The following is a 19581-nucleotide window of genomic DNA, read 5'->3' on the forward strand; positions in this document are numbered from 1 at the left end:
TTCTCCAATAGTGTTTCCTGGAGTTTCTCCAAAAATATATCCAAAAGTTTCTCCAAAAGGGCACTGGAGACGCTTTATGAATCTCGCCTGAGATTTTTTTCTTCAAGAGATTTGTAGATTTGTAGATAATTTTGTCAAAAACTTCGTGCTTTGTGTTTTTATGTTCTTCGGAAAGGCGAAATGTGAAATATTTTCTCAGCGTAGCATTGACTGCGCTTAAAAACTGCAACTAATTTTTAAATGATTCAAGATTACATTTTTAACAAATTTTCATTTGATTCGTACCACTTATAAATAACTATAAGCTGGCTTCGTGACTTTGCTGAAATGCCGAAATATTTCGGAGTTGCAATTTCGAATCTTACCAGGAAGGATTGTTCTTTTTTTTTATTTAATTTGTGTTCAACACTGTTAAAATTGATCAGCATTTTTTTTTCTTTGATATCTTAATTAAATTTAACGAGTTTTTTTTCCTTCGAAAAGTCGGTACAAGATTTAACGAGTTATTTCGAATAAACGTTAAAAATTTCGATTCGTCTTAAAGTACTCCGCGGGCCGCATCTGAAGGCTTGGAGGGCCGCATGCGGCCCGCGGGCCGCAGCACTATGGGGCGGCTCCATACAAACAGGTGGCCAAAAATATTTTTGCGTCAATTTTATAATGTTTTGCTCCTATTCGTAGGGTTTATGCTTAGCTTAGCTTAGACTGACTGCACATATCTATGGTTGCTACTCCGTGATTGACTCGAACCAATGACAGTTGCACAATGAATCAACTGAATAATTGACTGGGAGTGGTCAACATTCTCACTGTGCACGCTTCAGAGGCTAATTCCTATTCGTAGGGTTTATGCCTAAAAAATATGAAAAACATGTTGAACAGGTTGTTACAACACGACAGTTTCAAACAGTATGAAATTACAAGGACATTGCATGCTTTTAGGCTTTTCAGGATTTCTGTTCCTATTTACAAAATAGATCCCAATTCGTAAAAACACGCTTCGCTAAGAGATCCAAGACCAGATTTTGACTGCACTATGATTGATCTACCGATGAAAGTGGCCATGACCACCAAATGTTTCCTCAGAGATATTTAATAGGTCTGTCCACCTTTTCAAAAATGTTCTCTGATTCTCAAGTCCCCCATATTTTGATTGGCATCCTAAAAGAAGCAACTGGTCAAAAATTCAGCCAAATACATTGAAATTAAGAGGTGCATCAAATCAATTTTGTGTTTTTCGACTATTTTTGAACTTCAAAAAATCATAACTACACTAAAACTTGTCAAAACTTAATTCTTTCGGCAGAAATTGAATGCTATACTTGTTTGCTACAACTTCTCCGAACAACGTGTGCCAATAAAATTGAAGGAAACATGTGTAATTATCACATTTGTAATCAGAAAAACATTAAAAAGTTGATTTTTTGATAGATTTTGTTCTGGAACACCCTAATATACGTAATAAGTTTAATATTTTAAAACGGCATCATATTCTCTTATATTTTTTGGTTATTTGCTTCTCTGTCACCAATGCTGTAGGAGTTGAGCAAAAAATATTAAAATTCGGGAAAGCCAAATGTGGTCTAAAAACTAGCTTTTTGGAGGCAATCACGCTGTGGCGCGAAATTGTACTGAACATAGTAGCTTTGCTTCCTTGTAGTTTGCCTTGGCTACCCCCTACCACGGGTGATAACAAACAAGCGTGATGACAGGTATTGGCTATCATATCAGTACTGACACGATGTCACATTTTGCGCGCCAAAGCGTGATTGCACCCGAAAAGCTAGTTTTTTGGCCACATTTGGCTTTCACGAATTTTAGTAATTTTTGCTCAACTTTTACAGCATTGGTGTCAAAGAAGCAAATAACCAAAAAACATTGGAGAATATGATGCCGTTTTGAAAAATCCAGCTTATTACGTTTATTAGGGTGTTCCAGAACGAAATCTATCAAATAATCAACTTTTTAAGGTTTTTCTGATTACAAATGTGATAATTACACATGTTTCCTTCAATTTTATTGGCACACGTTGTTCGGAGAAGTTGTAGCAAACAAGTATAGCTTTCAATTTCTGCCAAAAGAATTAAGTTTTGACAAGTTTTAGTGTAGTTATGATTTTTTGAAGTTCAAAAATAGTCGAAAAACACAAAATTGATTTGATGCACCTCTTAATTTCAATGGATTTGGCTGAAATTTTGACCAGTTACTCCTTTTAGGATGCCAATCAAAATATGGGGGTGGACGTGAGAATCAGAGAACATTTTTGAAAAGGTGAGGCCTAAATGGCCAATAGGGTGATTTTATATAGCAATATCTCAATCATCGCCGACAATATGATTGGAATTGCAGAATAGCAGCTAGTAGCAGCTAAATTTGAGTTCAATGACTCCCAGGGATCCTACACAAAGACATAGAAGCAGTCCCGAAGCGAAACTCAGCGAAACTTTTTTTGTATGGAACGGTTTGTATGGGAAAAATTTGAATTTTTTAATGTGGCATCATTTAATAGTTTTGCAACCAATATATCTACGTCTGATACGTCATTCGAAAGCAAGCTTTTAGAAACTACTTTAAAAGTTTTACATTTTTATTTAAGGCGAAAATATGCAAAGTTGAACATTTCAGCTCAGGTGAACTATTATCTCCTGGGCGCACTTTAAAAACACCACCCTCGACGAAGACTATCCACCAGATCAAAAACAACAAAGTGTCTAGTAAGGTGGTATCACAGCTGAACTTATCAAGATGGGAAGTTGGCCACCTGTCTGCACCGGTTCATAGTCAGGATCTGGGAAACCCACCAGCTACCGGAGGGGTGGAAGGAAGAGGTAATTTACCCCATTCACAAGAAAGGCGATCATTTGGAATGTGAGAACTTCAGAGTGATCACTAATTCGAATGCTGCTTACAAAAAAAAAAATGAAAAAAGTGCAATTCCAGATCATCTTTCGTCGTCTGTCGCCTTAAACGAATGAGTTCGTGGGAAGGTATCATGCTGGTTTCATCGACGGCCGATCGACAACGGACCAGATCTTTACCGTACGGCAAATCCTCCAGAAATGCCGTGAATACCAGGTCCCAACGCATCACCTGTTCATCGATTTCAAGCGGCATTCGACAGTATCGACCGCACAGAGCTATGGAGAATCATGGACGAAAACGGCTTTCCTGGCAAGCTGACTAGACAGTATAAAGCAACGATGGACGGTGCGCAAAACTGCGTAAGAGTTTTCAGAAAAGCTCTTGGCGTCCTTCGGATGGGGCAACGAATTTCGTTTCGGTGAAACTCAGGGCTACGTAATTTTGCTTTCGGGATCCCCACGCAACGACGCCGCCGCCAAATAACAGCAGGTGACCGGAGTTTGATTTCCGATCGCGGTAGTTTCCCACCCAGTCAGCATCGAACGAACATCTGTAGTCCGTCCTCAGTAGAACCTAGTTGCAGCTTGTGGTCGCTTGATCTAGACAAGTAGCGCAGAACCCGTTTCGCCTTATTCCAATCTTGTTTTGGACAGCTCGATTTCTGCATCAGGATGGACGTACTGACAGCGATATCCGGCCTCGTCTGAACCGCTACGTACAGCAGACCACCGATCAGACTCAGATAGTCCTTGTTGTTTGGTAGCTGGTCCATTGACTCATTGTGCTGGAAGTAGCCTGGGTCCAGAGGGGTCTTCGATGGTTTCGCATTCTCCACGTTAATCATCGAACGAGCTTTCGGATATACGCTGCTTGGTTCAAGTTGTACCCGGCTTTGTCCTTCTCCACCTCGATTCCCAGGAAGTGACGAATATCATCGATATTTGACACGGTGAAGCTTGGAGACTCTTCAAGGTAGAATTAAACTCCACCTCTGTCTGCGTAACGATCAGCAAATCATCGACGTAAATGAGGATGTACGCAGTCTTGCCGTTTCTCCTGCGGATGTAAAGCCACGGATCCAACTTGGACTGGTCAAACTCCATGGCCTTGAAAACGGAATTCACCTTCCCATTCCAAACGCGAGTGGACTGTTTCTATCCGTACGGTTCGGTGCGTGGACAGGGACTTCTTCATCCAGGCCGCTGTTCTGCAGCAGCGATCTCGGGACCATACTCCACCTCTCCGCGAGGCTGTGAAACTGGTTGAAGTTGGGTTGAATGCATTCAACAGCTCGATTTCGGATTTCTGCTGGAGAAAGTAGATGGATATCCCCGTCGTCTTGTCATCGGTGAGTGACACGTAGTATCTGCTTCCACCTAGTGAAGCTTTTTCATTGGGGCCACATACGTTCGTGTGGGCTACTTACAGGACCTAGTTCGTTCGCCGACGCTTCTTGGGGAAAGGTAGACGAGACTGCTTTCCTTTGCCACAATTCACGCAGTGTCTCATAGACAATTCCTTAAAGTGCATCCCAGAGACCAGACCATTCTTCAATTTACTGAGACTGTGCAGTGTGCACGTTGAGGTGGCCCATCCGTTTATGCCAGATATTCAGATTTTCGGGTGGGGACGCGAGTGACAGCGCTCTGCGGTCTTTGTATCCCTGGAACACGAACAATCCGTTCTTCACGTCGTGGCTTTCGGTTGCGATTATCTCTCCTTCCGGGACTGATTGGTGAACTTCACATCGTGGCCGCGTCGTACAATCTGACTTACCGATAGCAAATTGTGGGACATCGTAGGGGTGAGCTTCACGTTGTTGACAGCGATGGGATTTTCAGGCCAACACTTCGGCTTCAAACACGCGGAACCGGTAGCTACGATGTTTATCGGTTCTTTGTCGGCCGCCATAACCACACTGCTCGCCACCTGGTCATCAATCAGTAGGTCCCAATTTTTCGTGAAATGATCCGAAGCGCCCGAATCACTCCCTGGCAATGTGCTCGTACTTACTGCATCGCTTGGACTTCGGTCCCTTCGGCTGTTTTGCTGACCTTGCCTCGGTTGCGCCGTTTCTCTGCTTTGGGGGGGAACGGTTTGGATATGGGGCTTGCTGCTTGACGATCAGATGATCCATTTTCGGTGTTCATCTTCACTATTCTTCTGAAAAAATCTTGGAGAAATAACATTTTTTCTTACTGGGCTCACAACCTTTTTGGGCTGTTTCTCTCTTCACTTTCTAACAACAATAGAGAGAGCGCATGAAAAGGGAGATGAAAAAGAACTTAAAATTGAGTTTAAAATTACCTAATTTTAATGTTTTAGTTTCTCCGTGTGAGCAAGTCAATAGAATTTTAACTAAGAGAAGATCTTCCTGAACCGAGCTGAAACCGAACTCAGACGCTGATAGCATAGTTTGCTTAATACCCAAATGTTTACGACAGTGGAAATATGAACATAAACCCTGGGCAATCGTTGTTCAACGCAACCCTTAAACCACACTACTTCAAGTTGCCATATATTGATATGCTGATTATTTCTATTAATAACCCATGCAATCACCAGATTCGTGCTAAAATGCTCATCATCGGAGATTGCAATTATAAATCTAAATATCGACCAACATAAAATCTCTTCCACTTGATGCAAAAATCAATACATAATCCTGTCAATCAATGTCCTTCAGGATGATTGACACTTGTTTATGGATTACGTCGGTACAATGGGGTTGGTGGTGTATCTTCCGTGGTTGGTCATATTAATTTGATCGCAAAACCCGGCGACTGACCGACTGACTGTCGTCATCGCAGCCCCCAGCAGCGTCCATGGAAGGGACGGCGACTGATAGTAAACCTCTTTCCGTCAAAACATTCTCCTTTTGTTGTGTGTGGGGAATACATGGTGCCGCCCGCCAATCCATGGGGGACAGCGTTCTATTCATACGCCGCAAAAATGGTCAACAAAAAAGGTCAGGGATCAGTGCGGAAAATTAACGCACATTAGTCTGTCATAGAGGCAACCGGCGAAAGGTCATATTTAGCCACACTCCAAGAATACATCGTCAACTTTTGGGCTCATCGGACGGACACACCACCAGGAGGAGACAAAGAGCGACCATAGGTAACAGCAAGTAATCACACGCCACGCCGCAAAAGAAAAGACGGTCGGTCGGTTCATTCGTCCACATCACTCCATGACGAACCGCCACACAGCAACAGGAGTTTGCACTATTCATCTTCATTAGGCTGATAATCGGCGAGCGAGACTATCAGCCCGAAATGAGCCGGACGCCTCATTTCTTTGATCCTCTGCCGCCTTCGCAGCCACCATCACCACCACCACCGCCGGTGGTGGTGATCTATTGCGCGAGAAGGTGGCGGCACCGGACAGTGCTCGTCGATTCGTATCATCTAATGTAACTAGTATCTCACGAGACGATATTTCCCACCGTAAACCGGACACTGCTTTGGTGCACAGTGGGATAGGAAAGTGATTAAATGGTATATCATATTTTACAGCGTCACAGAATGATCAAATACTATACAGGAAACACACGTTGGAGTGCATAAAGTTCAACAATTTTGTGTCAGTGCTTCTAATGAGGGATCTTAGTTAGGTTTCAGATGGTTCCATGGGGTTCCAGAGGTGTTTCAGGGGTGATCCAGGGGGATTTAGGAGAGTTTCAGGTGGTTTCATATATTTTTAGGGACGTTTCAGAGGGGTTCAGACTTGCGTCAGGGGTTTCAGGATTCCTTCATGGGCTTTTCAAGTGGGTTCAGAAGAATTTCAAAGAGGCCGACCATAAATCACGTGGTCACAAGTGGTTAAGGCAAAGACTATGATCCATGCATTTTTTTGCATGAACCAATGACCATGCAGGAGGAGGAGAGTTGAAAATTTCAGAAAAAATGATCACTTGGTTTATGGACAGCCCCTAAGAGGATCAGGGAGATTCCAGAGAGTAAAAAAAGCGTATAAAAGGATTACAGAGAGGCTTCAAGAAATACCAGGCTTACGAGGGAGTTTCCGAAACTTCTAAAATGGTTTCAGGAGCACAAGGCAACTTTAAAATGTTTAATGGGATTTCAAGGGAGTTTGAGGGAATTTCAGTGTGCTCCAAAGAGGTTTCGAAGGGGTTCCTGTGGGTTTCATGAGCGTTTCAAAGAGTTGCAGTCTGGGTTTCAAGGCCGTTTGATGAGAGTTTTGTACCCCTGGTCCTGGAACCCCTAGAAATCTCCTTGAAACTTGCTGGAATCCCTCCCCTTAACTTCTCTGGGACTCGCCCGAAGCCCTCTTAATACTATCGAAACATCCGAAACGCTTCCCTAAATGTCTCTTTACCTCCTTGAAACGCCCCTTAAAACATGAAAAGTTCCTGAACCGCCCTGAAGCCCTCTAAAACTACTCAGAAATTGAGCCTCATCTTCAAGCCTCCCTAGAAGCCTTTTCTTGAAGCTTCCTCTTGAAATGCTCTGAAAACTCCCATGAAAAGCCCCAAAAAACATGAAATAATCCTGAAACACCCTGACATGACATCCTGTGAAACCCCTCTGTAATCTCTTTTCCGAAACTTCCTTGAAATTCTCTTGAATCCCATTTTAATGCTCTCGAAGCATCATGAAACCATGTGAAACCTCCTAAAACACTCTTGAAACTTTCTGAAACTCCCTGAAATGCCCCAAAACTTGAATTGCCCTGGAGCACTCTGAAACCCCGTTGAAATTTCCTTGGAATGATTTTGAATACTCGTTAACACTTCCTAAACACGTCCTAAACTTCCCTAATCTTCCTTGAAAATATATGAGTGTCCCTGAAATACCTCTGGAAACCTCATGAATCTGCTTTAATCCCTTTTAAGCCCCTATAGTGATAAGTCCCTATCCATGGTGTTTCTGAGGGTACACTCTTGAAACTTTCTGAAACACCTGAAACCCCTCAGGAAGCCATTTTACGCTAGGGCTCTCTATTACTCCCCCTCTAAGGCACCCCAATTCGCCTATTTCCTATTTACCGATCCCTCTCTTAGATCTTCTGCAGTGACCTCCTTATTCTAACCCCGTCAAAGACAACCCCCTAAAACGTAGGGACAGGCTTAGCAGAAGTGATTGTCATTTTTGCGCCTACACGCGTTTTGTTGAATTTAAACCGAAATGTTTGTTGGATTTACTATAGTAATTGTATTTTTCCACGTGTGACTATTTTTGCCAATTTAGCATTTTTTTTGCAAATTGTTTGGTTTTCATTTTTGATAAATAAGGAAACACAATAAGCACGCTATTAACATTGTTATAAAAGTATAATAACAATTTCAATTTTTAGTGAAAACAGGGCTTTACATATGTTAGATCAGGTTTCTTAGGCTGGTTACAATAAAATTCGCTTAAGAGAAAAACAAAACTTGACTTTTATATTCCTCGAAAGAAAAGAAATATTCCAGGCAGACCTTCAAATATCCAGTTAAGTTATGTTGATAGCAGCTTGCTTACGTAGTGCACGTTTTGGGTTAAAAAATACCCTAATGCATAAGGAAGGTTAAAAATGCCTCTGGATATTATTATAGAAACTTTTCCAGGGATCCCTTTAGAAATTCCTTAAGAGATTCTTGGGGATTTTTAACGGGTTATCTTCTTAGGATTCATTCTGAAATAAACATAGAAATTCCATTGGGATTCCTCTAGAATTTTCACAAAGAATTCCAATTTTGCAACAATTTTGTTTAGAAATTCCTTAAGATACTTTTTTCAGAAACCAGTGGTTTCCGGACGTTGTATTGACACTGTAAGTATTGGTGGTTTGACTACTGTTGAGTTTTTGCAACACCGCATTTTTTTATTGATTTTATTGCAATCGTGTTGATTTTCCCCACCTTTTGAGATATTCAATAGTTTCATAATTTGCTTCGGAGAATCTTCCAAAAACTGAATCAAATATCACTCTATGGACATTTTTTCAAGGATTATTGGTGAAATTTCCTCATGCATTTCTCATTTATTTTGAAAATTTCTTCAGGGATTCCATCAGAATTTTTTCGAAAAATCTTGGAAAATCTTGAATATATTGCTTCTGAAATTTTACCACACATTTCTTCAGGAACTTTACCAGGGATTCAGAAGTTCTTCTTGGGATTCTTTCAGAAATTTCTCGAAGAATTTCTTTCGAAAACATTTTATACTTTTATTTTAACATTCATTCCTAAAACTCTACAAGGATTTCATTAAGGTATTATGTTGCATCACTAAGCTTTCAAACGAACCATTATTGACTTTTTGATTTTTAATGATTGTTTGCCTCACGTTTTTGAAGTGATAAAAAGCTGTTAATTCTGTAGTGACGCTGCTGAAAAAGTATCATCGCAATCACTGTGAGTGAGCATATAGGATGGTCAGGTACCAGTAGGTCGGCTCCAGAGGCACGTTTCTCTTATGGGATGATACTTTTTCATACGAATATTTGCTTTCGTGGCTGAGAATTATCACATTGAAATTTTGAGCCACATATCCAACATGGCTTCCGATGCTGATGATGCCGTAAAAAGCCTTAAAGATTCCTCTACAAAGTTCTGAAAGCCTTTCAGTTTTCCAGAAATTTCCTCTGTAATTAGTCTAAAGATTCCTCTAGCAACTTCTTCAAGTATTCAGTTAGAAAATTTTTATCTTTTTTTTTATTTTATTTTAGGGTTTTCATTGGATTTTTCAGAAAGTTTTCCAGGGATTTTTTGGAAACCCTACAGCAAATTTTTTTTTTAATCTTTCTTGTTTTTTTTTTTTAATTTTAAACATGGATTTCTTCAAGATATTTCTCTAGACATTTCTTCAAACATTTCTCCTGGATTTTTTTTAGAAAATCTTCAATGGAAAACATCTTAGAGTCTCCTTCAGAAATTCTCTAGAGATTCGCCCAGAAAATTCGCTTAGGATTCCTTTATAAAATTTTCTAAAAATATTTACAATGAGTTTCTTTAGAAAGTTCTTTAGGGATTCCTTCAGAAATCCATCCATTTCAGAAATTCCTCAAAGAATTTCTTTAGATTTGTTTTTTTGTGAATTTATTCCAACATTTATTTAACATAATTTCGTCAAAGATTTCTCCAGAAAACATTTTAGAAAGTTTTCCAGGAATTTCTTGAGTAATTAGTCTAAAGATTCCTCTAGGAAATTCTTCAAATATTTTGTTAGGATATCTCCGATCTACTTTTGAAAAACTTTCTCTAAGGTTCTTCGTTGAATTCTTTCAGAAAATCTTCCAGAGAATTTTCCAGAAATCCATGCAGGTATGCTACCAAAAAAGCATTTCTATAGAAATTTCTCCAGGAATTCCTTCAGATATTTCTCGACACATTCCTTCAGAAATGTCTCGTGGTATTTTTTTTTAAATCATTAATGGGAAATTCTCAGAGTCTCCTTCAGAAATTCTCTAGGAATTCTTCAATGATTCCTTTGTAAAAACCCTCAAAAAATTTCTCATGAGTTTCTTTAAGAAACTCTTTAGAAAATCCTTTAGAAATCTATTCAGGGATTGATTTGGAAAATTTGGCACGATTTTCTCGAGAATTTCCTCTTACATAAATTTCTACAGTATTCCAGTATACCTCTAAGATTTTCTTGGATTTCCATAGAAATCCTACCGAGGATTTTCCGAAAAATCTCCAATGTATTTCTGGTACATTACCCTACTCGATTTTTGAGAAAAAAATAAATTCCGAGTTTTCTCCAAAATTTTCTTCAGAAATTCTTACAGAAATTGTTTAAGAAAATCGATCACGGATCCAGAAAATCCTTTAAAATCTCCCTCATGAATTCCTATAGGGATTGCTATAAAAAATCCCATAGGGATTGCTTCATAAATTTCTTCACGAACTCCACTAGGAAACCTTCCAAAATTGCTTCGGCATTGACACCTTTAAATAGAAATTACTCCATTTAATCTCTTAAGCGTGGTGGAGCAGATCTGGTTGGATGGTTAGAATACTTGATTATCACGCCGAGGACCTGGGATCGAATCCCACTCCCGACAAACTCATAAAATGTGAGTTCTTGCTTGGGAAGGGAAGTAAAGCGTGGGTCCCGAGATGAACTAGCCCAGGGCTAAAAATCTCGTTAATACAGATTTAAAAATCTCTCAAGCAATTTTTCAGCAATTATTCCAGCAGTTCCTTTAGAAATATGATTATTTGAGAATTTCCTTCAAATATTCCTCATTTTTTTCTTCAAGATTTTTTTAATTCAGATAATCTTTCATAGATCCCTTTCTTCAGAAAATCTTCTAGTAAATACTTTTTTTTTAGAAAATCCTTCATTCTTGAGAGATTTTCACAAAAACTCTTTCCGAAAATCCTTCTGCGTTTTCTTTAGAAGTTCTACTCCCACATGGATTCCATCGAATATTCACGATTTGTCCAAAGATTTTTTCATGATTTCTTTCAGTGACTGCAGAAGGAATTTCTTCAGTTATTCATGCAGAAATTCATGCAGAGATTTCTTGAACTGTTTACAGAGTTTTATCCATATGTTTCTCCAGATGTTTCTCTATTAATTCTTTCAGATATACGTTTGCTGATTCTTGCAGGAATTCATTTGAAATATAATCTAATAATATTAAAAGTGATTTCTCCAGAAAAAAAATCTAAAAGTATGTGAGGGGATGCTTTTAGGAATTCCACCAGATGATTCCCAAAATAATCTTCAGATATTCCTCCTGAAATTTCTTCAGAAATCAAAAAAAGATTTCTTCAACGTTTCCCTTGGCTTTCAGCATATATTCCTCCAGTGATGTTTTTATTCAAATTGCTCCACAGATTTATACAGGAATTCGGCTTTAGATTTCCACAGAAATTTCTTCCGATATTAATTTTGGAATTCCTACAAAAATCCATTTAGAAATTCCTCCGGGGATTCTTCCAGTATTCCGAGGTTTTCTTCAAAAATTTCAGCTAGGATTCCTGCAGAATTTGTTTTATGGATTTTTACAGAAATTCCTTTCAGGATTTTTTTTCGGAAATTGCTCCAGCAGTTGCATCAGTAAATTTTCCGGGGAATCCTATTAAGATTCCTATGGAATAATGCAGGATTTTTCCAGTAGTGCTTCCAGAACAATTCTTTTGATAAGCGTTTTTCTTTAAGTAATGTTTATTCCTCCTATATTTGAGAATAGAGGAAATTGTGATAAAAAGTTCGAATCATGATGAGCGCAATTGTCTTATCATAAATCCCAACTCGTTTTTGCCCTTCTCATACACCGAAGTGTACTGAAAGGCTATATATTCACTCAATAAAAAACAATTTTCGATAGAAGGCTCGGAGGGTCAAGTCACACATACCAATTAACTCAGTTCGACGAATTTAGATCATGCCTGTATGTGTGTGTGTGTGTATGAATGAATGTACACCGACGGTCACTCACTTTTAAGTCACTTTCCATTGGTCGATTCGAACAAGAATTTCACTGCATTGTTTGCTATTAAAAATGGTTTGGATCGGTTGAGGCGTTCCGGATTTATGACCATTTCAGTGATCCGGACCAGCACCGGTAGAACTGAACCCTATCATGCGACACATCAAACTGTGCTGATTGTTGTATCTTTTAGCATGGTTGACGAATGTTGTGCGGAAATAAACACAGGAGACCAAAAATCCCACGATGTCAGCTGGAAATTCAAGATGGCATCCTAATTTCAAGAATGCAGCACAAAATTCAAGATGGCGGCTAATTAATAGAGTTTTAGGCTTAAAAACCATGAAATATGGGTATATTTGGTATGGGGAAGACGTCTGGTGTTCAAAAATGACGACCAAAATATCCAAGATGGCGGTTCAAAATCCAAGTTGGCGGCTGAGAGTTTAAAACGGCGGCTGTTCAATGAAGTTTTAGGCTTCAAAACCATGCAATATGCGTATATGTGGTATGGGAAAGATGTCTAGAGACAAAAATGGCGACCAGAATGCCCAAGATGGTGATCTAAAATCCAAGATGGTGGCACCAAATTCAATATGGCGCTGTTAATGAAGTTTTAGGCTCCAAACCATGCGATTTGTGTATATTTGGTGTGGGGAAATGGGGAGTCTAAAAATGGTGACCAGAATATTCAAAATAGCGGTCCTAAATCTAAGATGGCGGCTCCAATTTCAATTTAGCGGCTTGTTAATGGAGTTTTAGGCTCCAAAACCATGCAATATGGGTATGGGGGATGATATGGGGGAGATGTCTGGGGAGTCCAAAAATGGTGACCAGAATTTTCAAGATTACTCATTCCTCAATCCGAAATGGTGGCTCAAAATACAAAATGGCAGCTTTTTTAGAATTTGAGGCTTAAACATCAAAAGTCCGATAAGCAATATGATTTGTGGTGTCATGAAATGGATTTTTGGTAAACATATTTGTAGTGGGTATTGCAGTAGTTAGGATGAAATGTTGAATTAAATTATGAAATAATATTTTGTGTGTATGAACTGCAAAGTTGTGTTGTTTGGACACCCTTATATGCACGACGGGCGAAAACCGAACAAAAATGCTGGTACTCATCGAGCAGACCACTGAGAGCCGATGCACGACATCGCAGCGGTGGACGATGTGAATGACGAAAGAGAACGCGCAGCGTTATTTGCTTCATTTGTAGTAGTGCTATTTTTTGGACCGACGTTGTATCGGGTTCAGAGAGCGAGAAAAAAGATTCGGGAATTCGATTTGCGAGAAGACATTCATTCTGGTAACTATTGTTGTGACGAAAAGACGTAGGTTTTGTTACACCGTCTTTCGTTTACTACAGTATGAACAATGTTTTTTTGTGCACTCGGGAGAAATAAGGCCCTCATACCCTTTAACCCGATGCGGTTAGTGCATGGCTGGTCAGCAAGACCATGCTTAGCATGGATTCCAGGTTGGTCCAGGGACTCGTAGGGGAAATTTCTAGGACTTTTTTGGGCATCGAGCCTACCACAAAATATACAAATACAAAAATGGTCAATAGAAGATAAAGCACAGGTAATAACTGTGGAGAATTTGGCCTAGCCCCAGTTGGAACGTTACGCCAAAAAGAATAACAGGAAGGAGAATACCATATTCAGTAACAACATATAAATGATTGAAGGTAGACCAACCATAAACCAGTATCGCTAGCGCTCATCCCACTGTGCACGGTGATTTATGAAATTCGTTCAATCAAGAATTTCTTATCGCCCAATAATCGCAGAAGCAGCTAATCGTGTTCCGAGGGTGTGAGCAATGCAAACAATAGCGTGTTATAATAAGTGATATTCAAATTTGAAAGGATTGAGATGTAGATATCTGCTTCGCCGAAGCCAGTCAGACAGTAAGTCAAAAACGGTACGAGGAAGTTGCCCTTTGAACATTTCGGGCTTCTACACCACGTACTATGTACAAACAACCAGTACCGACACTCTTCAAAATTTACACCTACCGCGAAGGCGCGGGCGGGTGGTCGCTGTGGGCGGTGAGTGCGCTAGTGGAAGAAAGTCGGAATTCTGTGGATCTGTGATGCCAACAAAAACAAATCACTTGCTCCGACAACGTTAGCTGCAGATAGGAATCTGCTCTTCTGTGGAAATGCGATAGAAATTCCGATGGTGGTGGCAGCGGCAACCAAGCAAAGAGTTCGTTCGTACCTAGGATGTGCGCCGGCCGTGTCGGTATTTGAGCTTGAAAGTTGAAGAGTCATCTTTCACGGGGCTTTCCAGAGCAGACGAAGATTGGTGTTGTATTGTATTTCTTGATACGTTCAAGAAAGCAAGGAAGCACTTGTGCGTCATTATGTCAGGAGTTTGAATTGTTTTAATTTGAAAAGTGGAAATTATATTGCTTGCATGCTTTAAATTAACTATTGAAAAGAATCAGTGAGGTTGGGCGAAAATTCAAATACAGTTCCGTTCTCGTCAACTCGATCATGATTTTCAGTTGACAAAACGAGTAAATGACTAAAAAAACGGAATAATTTTCCTTGACAAAATATTTTGCAACAATTCTATATAAACTGAAAGTTTAACTTTTAAACACATAGGGTATTGGATCCCTTATTAAGAATGTGGCTTCCATTTTCATCCTACGAAAAACAAAGGATTGAAGCGCTGTCTGTTTCGTTTCTTATTTTTGTATTTTTGTTAGAAGTGAGCACCCATGAAAACAAAAAGAACGGAATCAATCGGTGCCGTTTTCGCTTGTTTTCGAATAGGATGAACATGGGAAATTTACTGAGTTCATCTAGCTTTCTATAATTTGTATTTTTTAGATCTCTCGATGGCTGTACAGTTTAATATAGTGTTTTCAGTTAACTATTTCCATGGCTGCAAAAAAGAAGTCGAATCGTAGCATCGTCAACAAAAGTCCATCAATAATTGATGATACTTATCTTTCCTGTAACACTCGAAATTCATACCTACTTAAATATATACATTCTTATGTTTTGGCATTTCCACTATCAACCTTCAGCCTATGTATTTACTTACTGTGTGGAGAGGAAAATTCAGCTGTCTGTCCTCATTCAATGTCAGGCAGAGGTACATTCATTAGGGCAAACTCTATTTTTATCCATCATGCAAATTCCATCAAACCCAAAGTGCACAACGGCTTACGGAAAATCCACCGGAATCGGTGGGAATTTATTCACACTGGTTGTGTTGTGTAGTCGTATCTATCTACAACGTAACGTGCACATTTCCGGCAGATTCAATTGGATTGCGAGAACCGGGTGGTTATCAGTTTATTAGCTTTCATTTATCAGCCACAATCGATATTAGGTGGAGGAGTTACATGTTTGGAACGACCAAAATAGAACGCATATGCCACGTGCTGATTCGGTGCAAACTGGTTTGAGTGTCTGCTACAATAGGTACAATAATTTTAAAACTGCTTACTGCATAACCCATACATTTCTTTTTGCAATTACGTGCCATAAGATTGGACTTTTCAATCGTCGAAAGTGTGCCGAAACGGCCTACTTTTCTTCACTAGAACAAGAGTGCCGAAAAGTACTACTTTTCAACACCCTTAAGAGTGCCGAAAAGTACTGCTTTTCGGCACTTTTGCAAGGGTACACTTTTCACGAGTTTTCCAAAACACAAATGTTCTTCCGTAGTCTTATGTCGATACGATTGCTGCTTCTATGTCATTTCAGCCTATCGAATCTGAATGGTCCACTGCACGAATTTCAGCTGGCCTGCTTACTCTCACACGAAATTTGACGTTTGAGCGGTGTCGGCACCGCTTAAACGTCAAATTTCGTGTGAGAGTAAGCAGGCCAGCAGAAATTCGTGCAGTGGACCATAGAAGCGATTTCAATTCTGATTTGATCAGCCGAACAGACGTAGAAAGGGAAGCAGCAGCAGCAAACAACGCTCGTTACCGACGCGACTCCGAATACTTGTGACCTCTTGTGACACCTATGAACACAGCCTACCTGATTAAAAAAAGACGTGCATGAATGCTCGCACGTGGTGTCTCTTGAAACGTGTGTAGAGTGCGGACAGTCAAAAATGATCGTACTCAAGGGTATTTGTCATAATTGCAAAAAACTTTGTATGCAACTCGTTGCAAAACTCGATTTTTTCAGCACTCGTCGTAATTATCCAACTCGGCAAGCCTCGTTGGATAAATGTACGACTCGTGCTGAAAAAATCATCATTTTGCAACTTGTTGCATAAATAACTATTTTGTATAGTTTATTTTATTGCTAACTAGACTGCGACAAAGTGCGAAATCTGAAAGAAAGTGCGATATTGCATCCAATCGTTCCGATGTCTTCGCCGCACTTATTCATCACGAGCTAATTCATATGTGCGGTGAACACATTTGAGATTCCGCACTTCGGTGTCGCACTTTTAACCGGGCAGTGTGCAACACACATTTAAGATAAGATCCATGATTTTCCATCAAGTGTTCCATTGATCTGTGCAGTCGATCTCGATAGTGTCACATGCCGCCGTAACCTTTCTGGATCCATCAACAATCAACTGTACTTCGATCATTAAACTGCACTGCGCTCACGCTGTATATGACGAGCGAGTTTGTTTTATACCCGAGCAGAAGGGCATACCTTACAAATACCATACAAATAGCAACCTGTGCTCTAATAGCTCAAGTTGGTATTGCTATATTATTCAACGCAATCCCGAGCAGAAAAGGATAGCAACAAAATAACATGTCGAGGTATTTATCTTAAATAACATATACCTCGATATGCCCTTCATTAGGTGGACATAAGAGGCAAAATAACAAAAATGAATACCATAATTTTGTATAAATAACGCCTGAAAAATAACAAGTCTTGTTATTTTAATAATGGATGCATACCATAAATTTAAAGTGCTCTATCTGTTATCCAGAAGGTATGAAATAACAAAGTAATAACATGTCTTGCTATTAAATTGAACATTTTTGATAGCTCTACTCTGTCGCTACTCAGCGACATTCATTTTTTGACAATCAAGTTGATTTTTTTTATGAAAACGGCTACTTTGTAACGGCTACTTAAGTAACCGGTAGAATACAAGTAGCCGGTAAATCCACAATAGTACGTGATTTTCCATAAAGACTTGCCAACTGGATTCTCGACAGCCCCAAAAAATAATGACCGTATAAACAATGATATTTGGTGCTCACACTTGCTCGACCGTGTTTCACATAATCCAAAATAACATTTTTATCCATTTTAAATAAAAGTATCTTCACTCGGCTACGAAATATATTCTGCAAGTGTTGTGTTTACAGTCCGAGTAGAAATTTCAAGTCGGTGACCGAAAAGGACAGACGTCAAAATTGACAGATTTCCTGACAGCGGCTGATTGAACGACCGTTCAAATCAACGACCGTTTGAAACAGTCGTGTCCAATAAGGGAGTAAATACCCAATACCGTGCTGGATTTGGGTAGGAAAGGCACTGATCTTTCACTTTTTGAGTATCTGTACGCACATATCTCAATACGAGCATGAGAAAAGTTGGCTATGAGCACATGAAAATTCCTTGAGCTTGAGACTCGCGATGTTGGTGCACATCACATTAGCATTGCGAGTCTCAATGAGACATCTCAATGAGACAATCGATGCGAACTATGGTCCACTGCTGGCCTGCATACTCTCGCAGAAAATTTGACGCTTGAGCGGTGCCGACACCTCTCAAACGTCAAATTTCGTGTAAGAGTAAGCAGGCCAGTATAAATTCGTGTAGTGGACCATACAATTTGTTATTTGCCCAACATCACCGCGGTGCACCGGTTCGATTTCCTATCGCAATCTTCACTAGGATGGAATATCTGGAAGATATCCCGCTACGCTTGCGGGTTAACGTTTTCCGGAGCGGTTTAAAAGTATGCTGGGGCAGTTTTGATGCTGCCAAAGTTTATTTTTGGATAGTGAATAGTGGTAAGAGGAACAATCTTGGCAGGGACCTCTTCACCAGTAACGTACTAAACATCCATGAGTCCATATTACACAAACAAGCACGCTGAACCTGTAGTACGCCAGAGTGATGTGCTTTACATAGCTCCTAAAGAAGGTTATACATATTGTCTTGGGGGTACGTTGCCATTTGAATCAATACAATCAACATCAAAATTTATTAGAACCCCAACCCAAGCAGCACACTTTGTTACAACTAAATCACGGTAATTTCTATGCGACAAATGCAAAAGTCGATTGTAAATTACTGCAACATCGATTCTCACAGTTGTGCAACCGAAAAAGCGCAGGAGGTGGAGCCTTTGTGCAACATGTGGTTCGTTGCATAAGAGATTAGATGGTAACCAGTGTGTAATGTAGTTTGTTTACACTGTGATAGAAAAATAAACTCAAAGTTACATTGTTGGTTTCGACATAACAATTATGAAAAATGATGATGATAGACCTACCATGCATGGCAATGGCGATTGAATAAAGTGCATCTCAAATAAAATGGAAATGTTTTTGGTCGGTATCCTAAATGAGCCTGGCAATTGTATTTTTCCGGTGAAATTGCCAGTTTTACTAACGGAAAACACGCGCGCTTGCGAAATTAATTAATTTCAGCATATGCATTTGCATGACTCACTGAACTTTTATACGGTTTTTGAACGGATACTAGGCTTGCCATGCCTTTTTTGTCAAATATGGTAAGTTTTCTTTTCTATTTCGTTTGATTAAAACTCCAAAATCATAACTAAAAGCAATTTTATGTCAGTTATTTTGAAACTGAAACAAGTAATCGCCATTGTGATTACTGAGCTGAACCTACATTGCCGGTTATATGTCTGAAAATATCATTATCCACATAGTACATTGTTTTATACAGGACTCTACACTGCAGAATTTGAAGGAAGTATTTTTAAATGCATCTTTTATATAATAAGGTGAAAACATCGAATTTGTTGTTTAACTTTTAGCATACAAACATATCTAATTAGTTGATACTTTTGACATGCAGTGTTGAACTCAACCTGTTAGTAACTGGTAAGTTGCACATTTGTGACCAAGTAATCGAACGTTTTTGTGCGTCTTATATGTGTTTACAATGTAACAACAAAAAGTTACACTGTCGTCATTTGGAAACGACTTTCGGTAACATGATACATGGTAACTAAACATTGACTTCGCAGCAACTGGTCTTGTCATTTGTTTTGGTGTTTGGTTTCAATGTAACAGGATGATGTCAAGAATGCAACTTTTGGAATTTGACAGCTCCAGAGCATGTTTCACGGAAGCCACTGTGTGACATTAATGTAGCTTATGCAAAATTAAGGT

Source organism: Aedes albopictus, chromosome 2 (assembly GCF_035046485.1).
Source record: "Aedes albopictus strain Foshan chromosome 2, AalbF5, whole genome shotgun sequence".
Taxonomy (NCBI): domain Eukaryota; kingdom Metazoa; phylum Arthropoda; class Insecta; order Diptera; family Culicidae; genus Aedes; species Aedes albopictus.